Source organism: Hipposideros armiger, unplaced genomic scaffold (genome assembly GCF_001890085.2).
Source record: "Hipposideros armiger isolate ML-2016 unplaced genomic scaffold, ASM189008v1 scaffold_1235, whole genome shotgun sequence".
In the NCBI taxonomy this organism is placed as follows: domain Eukaryota; kingdom Metazoa; phylum Chordata; class Mammalia; order Chiroptera; family Hipposideridae; genus Hipposideros; species Hipposideros armiger.
In genome coordinates this window covers 209,853-216,595 of record NW_017732585.1, presented here as the reverse complement: position 1 = coordinate 216,595, position 6,743 = coordinate 209,853, and positions in this window count along the sequence as shown.

Here is a 6,743-nt window from a genome sequence, read left to right as displayed (position 1 = left end):
TATGCATGAGTATAATAGTAAACATAATATTCATAGTAGCAAACACAAAATAATTTTATTGTGTGCTTCGCTTAAATTAATTCATCATTGAATCACCACATCAATCTTATGAAATAGGTACCCTAATTCCCTTGATTTTATAAATTACAATATTGAGATTGAGGTTAAGTGATTTATCTAGGCTTTCACAACTATTATAAGCAGAGAGAACTTTCTAGTACAGAAAAAAATAGCATAACTATGTTTATATCTACTTGGTGATTTTTTTTTTTACTTTTTAGAAAAATAGATGTATACATTGCTTAGTTTTCTCGAATAAGTATATACCATTTTTACAATAATTTTATGGTAATAGTAGGGAAAATGTAAAATTCTATCTTCACAAAATTCCCTCTGAAAAAGAAGCCTTTGGGTTTCCATTTATTTTTAAAATGAGAAGTCTGGGTCAGGAGGATTTGTGAAATGGAAATGTGGGCAATGCATTACCAAGCTGGCAATATCTGCAAAAAGAGATAAAAATTGAAAAGTAGGTATGAGTAGTGTATTGGCCAGACAGGATTTGGGGAAAAGTTATAAAGAAAGAAAGGATTGTAGGCAGAAACAACCCATCTAATGAAAATATTTAAAACATTATTTGGGAGATTGTGTCCTTCAGGATTGGGGCAGGTTGGTTTTCTGTGACTGCCTGGATGATACTGAGCCAAGTCTTGCCCAGTTTTTCAGCTTCTGCCACATAAAGTGCTACAGACTGTCTTGCCTGAATGGGGACATTGTAGTCTTATTTAAGCTCACACAGAGTTAATAAGTATTTCAAAATACCCATCAGTAATTACAGAGAACAGTAGAAGAAACAAATGAAAGCTGCAGCCTACAGTATATTCTCCCCCAAGCCTATTTCCTTACCTCATTTAGTTAATCCAAATATAGCTATTTGAGGGAATCTTAAGGCAGATAAAGGAGACTATAGGAAATTTATCACTGAAGTAAGGCATGAAGTATCAGCACTCCCTTAAAACATAATAGTCAGTGGGGGATCCAAGATGGTGGAGTAGATAAACACTGTGTTTGCCTCATCTCGTAAACACAACTAATTATAGAACAATCAACCTGGAGAACCATCTAAAGTCTAGCTGAACAGAAGCTTTATAACTAAGGATTTAAAGAAGCCACATCCAGACTGGTAGGAGGGGCGGAGATGACAAATAGACTGACCCCAAACCTCTGTGTGGCAGATGCAAATTGGGAGGGATATTTCAGCCACAGAGGTTCCCCACAGAGAAGCAAAGAACCCCAACCCCACTCCAGCCTCCCCAGCCCAGAGTACTGGTGCCAGGAAGAGGAGCCCCACATCTTGCTATGAAAAATGGTGGGGATTCCAACCTTCCAGGTAGGATGCAAGACAGTGGGAAACACAGTTGTCCTCTTAAAGGGCCCATGCAGGCACTCACCCTGGGCTCCAGCAAAGGGACAGTGACTCTGGGGGTGCTGGAGATATATGGGGTGAGGACTGAAGGGACAGGTCCCATTTTCCTTGTGTGGGGCACTTCTCCCATGTAGCTGGCAGATAGGTGCCATCTTTCCTGTGTTGAGCTCTCCCTCATAAGCCAAATGTGTACCTGATTGTCCTGGGGAGCTCCACAGCTCCACCCAGCTGATTCACCGAGACTCTACCTCACCCAACTTGTGCATCCCCCAGAAGCTTTATCAGCAGCTGAACCTTACAGGACCTAGCAGGTGGCAGCAGGCCTCGGGGTGTTCTGGCTTTTGGTTGAGCTACCCCAGCCCAGTACTGGTGGAAGCTATCCTCTGTTCACAACGTGGCCTATCCCAACTGTCCCCAGGTGCAGCACAGGCAGCAACCAATCATGGATCGATTTGTAGCTCCCACCAGGTAGTAGCTTGCCAGTAACAGGTAGTGGCTGACCTGGGCCTGCACTAGAGCCCTTCCCAAAAGGCCCCCGAATGAGCATACTTGGAGGTTGGCTTCTGACTACAGCAGACCACCACCTACTTAGCACCACAGGTAGCACACACAAAGGGCAGTCTTGACAGGCATCAGAACCTGCTGGGGTAAATCCCTGTGTGTGGGATAACTCCCCACCCCCACCCCCAGCAGCCTGTAAGCTGTGGATGTGGCCAAACCCCACAGACAGTCAGCTTCAGGGTTAATACCACCCACTGACATGCCAACAGCAATCAAGGTTCATTTATAACAGGAGGGCACACACAATCCACACAAGGGATACTCCTGGAGCACCCAGCTAAGGTGATCAGGGAGACTGTGCCACTGGACCCCCCACAGGGTTCCTACCACATAAGGCCACCTGGCCTAGGCTGGGAAACATAGCAGATTTACCTAATACATAAAAACAAACAGAGAGGCAGCCAAATTGAGAAAATAAAAAAATACATGCCAAATGAAAGAACAGGAGAAAACTCCAGAAAAAAAACCCTAAATGAAATAAAGGCAAGCAACCTACCGGATTCCGAGTTCAAAACAATGGTTATAAGGGTCCTCAAGGAACTTAGTGAGAACTTCAACAAAGAAGTTTTTATAGCAAGCATAAAAAAGGACATAGAAACCACAAAAAAAGAACCCGTCATAAGTGAAGAATACAAATACTGAAATGAGGAATACACACTAGAAGGCATTGTCAGCAGGCTGGATGAAACAGCGGATTGAATAGCAATTTGGAAGACAAGGTAGAAGAATGAAACCAATTGGAACAGCAAAAAGAAAAAAGAACCTCCCCCTCCCCCCCCAAAAATGAGAATAGTTTGAGACCTCTGGGACAACATCAATCATAACAACATTCACATCATAGGAGTACCAAAAGGAGAAGAGAGAAAGCAAGGGATTGAGTGCCTATTTGAAGAAATAAAGACTGAAAACTTCCCTAATCTGGCAAAGGAAATAGACATACAAACTCAGGAAGTGCATAGGATCCCAAAAAAGATGAATCCAAACAGGTCCACACCAAGACACATTATAATTAAAATGGCAAAGTTTAAAGACCAAGAGAGAACCCTAAAAGCAGAAGAGAAACAGTTAGTTAACTACAGGGGAGTTCCCATAAGGCTGCTGATTTCTCAACAGAAACTTTGCAGGCCAGAAGGGATATTTAATTATTTAAATATTTAAAGTGATGAAAAATGAGGACCAACAAAAAGGCTACGCTGTCCAGCAAGGCTACCATTTAAAACGGAAGGACAGATAAAGAGCTACCCAGACAAGAAAAAACTAAAGGAGTTCATCCCCACCAAACCAGTATTACAAGGAGTGTTAGAGGGAGTTCTTTAACATGGGGTGGGGGTGGGGGGATAAAACATATGAATAATAAAATGGGAACAACTACCTATCAACAATTGCTTTCAATGTAAGTGGATTAAATGCTCCAATAAAAAATATAGGGTGGCTGAATGGAGAAAAAAAATGAAACCCTTACATATGCTACCTACAAGAGACTCTCTTCAAATTGAAAGATACACAGAGACTGAAGTTAAAGGGATGGAAAAAGTTATCTCATGAAAACGGAAATAAAATAAAACAAAAAAACCTGGAGTAGTAATATTTACACCAAACAAAGGCTATTACAAGAGAAAAAGAAGAACCCAGTAATCCCACTTCTGGGTATTTATCCGAAGAAACACAAAATGCTGCTTTGAGGGGACATGTGCATCCATATGTTCATTGCAGCATTATTTACAATGGCCAAGATGTGGAGGCAGCCTGGGTGTCCACTGATGGATGAATGGATAAAGAGGAGGTGGTACACATATACAGTGGAATATTGCTTAGCCATGGAAGGGAATGGGTTTTTGACATCTGCAACGACAGCATGGATGGACCTGGAGGGTATTGTGTTGAGTGGAGTATGTTAGACAGTGAAAGACAGAGCAATGTGATTTTCCTTATATGTGGAATCTGAAGAGCAAAATAAACAAACAAAACAGAAACAAATTTATAGATACAGAGAACATTTTGATGGTTGCCAGATCAGAGGTGGGTTGAGGTGGTGGGTGAAAAACTGGAAGGGATTAAAAAGTACAAATTGGTTGTCACAAAGTAGTCATGGGGATGTAGGGTATAGCATAAGGATTATAGTCAATAATATTGTAATAACTACGTACAGTGTCAGATGGGTACTAGATTTATTGGGGTGATAGGTGGGAGGGGTGTTGGGGGACAAGGAGTAAAAGGGGAAGGGATTAAGAAGTACAAATTAGTAGTTACAAAATAGTCATGGGGATGTAAATTAAAGCATAAGGAATAAGTCAATAATATGGTAATACTATGTATAGTGCCAGGTAAGTACTAGTCAGGGGTATCATTTCTAAAAATTATACAAATGTCTAACCATGTACTGTACAACTTAAATCAATATAAAATACTATTGAATGTCAACTGTAACTGAAAAACTAAAAGGGATGGAAAAGGTAAGGAGGAATAAGAGGTCCAAATTTCCAGATAGAAAACAAATAGGTCATGGGGATATAATTTACGGCATAGGAAAAATAGTCAATAATATTGACTATTATATTAGGGAAAATATCACATATTATATTAGGGAAAATATCACAATAATATTGTGATATCATGGTATGGGGTCAGATGGTTGCTGGGCTTATCATGGTGATCACTTCTTTAGGTATATAAATGTTGAATAACTATTGCATATATCTGAAACTAATAATATTGTATGCTGACTATATTTGTAATAAAAATCTCTTAAAACATTAATAATCAACAAAAATAATAAATTCAAGATTATTATTCCTAAACACCCGATCTTCCAACTCTAGGCTATGAATTAAATTTAAGGTGCTCGTGAATAGAGTTGCAACTTAATCTTGCTCTAGCTCTCTCTCTGGATAGCCAGCCATTATTCTGAGGTCAAATTTAAACACAGAAACAAGACCTTGGAGATAATGCACACTAACCCCTTCATTAACAGATCAGAAAATTGAAAACAGAACGTTAATCAGCTTGCCTAAGAACACAGAGTCTCTTTTTTGGGTGTCTAAAAATGGTTAGTGTCCAAGTCTAGTTAGTTCTGTTTCGTCTATGACACTTTATTTTCATTCATTGTTTTTGGTTTTTTTTTAGCTCTTTCCCCAGAAAGTTCAGAAGGGACAAAGTAGCATATTTCAAATGTAACCCAGGAATAAAATCAACTGTGTACAAAGGTGATAGAGACAATGAAATATGCATTGGGATCTGAGAAGTAGTAGACAGGCCCTGGGCAAAACTGTAAGGTGCTTTTCTGGCAATTTCAGGAATCGCTTTGCCTTTCCCCACCACAGCTCCATTCCAAACCCTCAGCCAAGTGCCAGTGGCCCTTTCCCTGACCCCGAGAAACTACACTTAAGAGAGAATCTGCTATCAGTTTTAGTTTGCACTCATGCTCCCTCTATTTAGAAAGTTCTTTCCCTGGATTTCTACATGGCCACCTGTGACACGCCCTCCAACCTCTCCCCTAAATTTTCATGCTCAGGTGTATCACACTACCCAGTCGGCTTTGGGGCCACATTCACCTGGGTTTACAGCTAAGTGTTAGTCTTAGGTAGTTGTGCAATGTTTAGTAATTACTTAAGTTCTCTGTGGCTCAAATTTCTCATCAGAAAAATTGTAATAGGACCTATCTCATAGTGTTGCGATAATTAAATGTATTAGTATTTACACAGTGCAAAACATTGACTCCAGTTACCCTATTTTATTCCCTTTCATGCATTTTCTTGTTATTATCTTAATAATATATTTACTTATTTACTTCCTCTATTGCTGTAATACAGTTCTAGGAGAGCAGGGAACTTGATTTTCCTTTTTTCCTTATATCCCAAGTATTCAGAAAATGTCTTGGCAAAGAAAAATCCCTTGATAAATATTTGTTAAGTAGGTGGTAGTTAGACACATTTCAGGGCACTTCAGTATGTTCTCAGGCCCCTTCAGTCTCAGCCTTATTCCTAACCACTGAATGACCTTCTTCTGATTGAAGGTGTTTTCAGGCCTTAGTAAAGAAGGTGGTGAAGGGCATTGTAGACCCATGTGGACAGGTGGCCCCAGTTCAGTGTCTACATGTGTCACCTGTGAGCAATGAGAAGACTCCCTTCTCAATTTTCCAAAGTAGATCACAATAGGTCTGAAATTTCATTTATTTCTTCCCCAAGCTCTGCCTTTACCAGAGGTTTACCGAATACCCACTCTGAGGAAGTTGTAGTCACGCACAGGTGATTTCTACCTTTTGAGGCATCTACCATTCAATATGTTTTCTCATTGTAAACAGTCCTTTGATAGTAAAGGCAAAATTTGTTTGTAATCCTCTAATTATTTTGGCCAATGCTTATGCAAACACCCAGAGAGCAATACTGATAATCAGTTCTCTTTCTCTCTCTCTCCCTCTCTCTCACTCTTTCTCTGCTGCATCTTGACTTGAGTTTTTTCCACTGTAGACTAGCTTTTTCCACATAGCAGGAGACATGGCTACCAACAGCTCCCAGGACTCATAGCTCACAAGCCTCATTACCGAGAGGAATTATCCATTTTTTAAAATTTCAGGGGAGAAAGGGGGCAGAAGGCGAGAACATATCTGTTCCCTTTAAGTGCAAGACCAGAAAGACACATGAATCATTTCTACTCACATCCTACAAGTCAGAATTTAGATTCACAGTCAAACTGAGCTGCAAGGAAGATGGAAAAACATGTCTTAACCAGGGCAGCCATGTGTCTACATGTATTTTAAGGA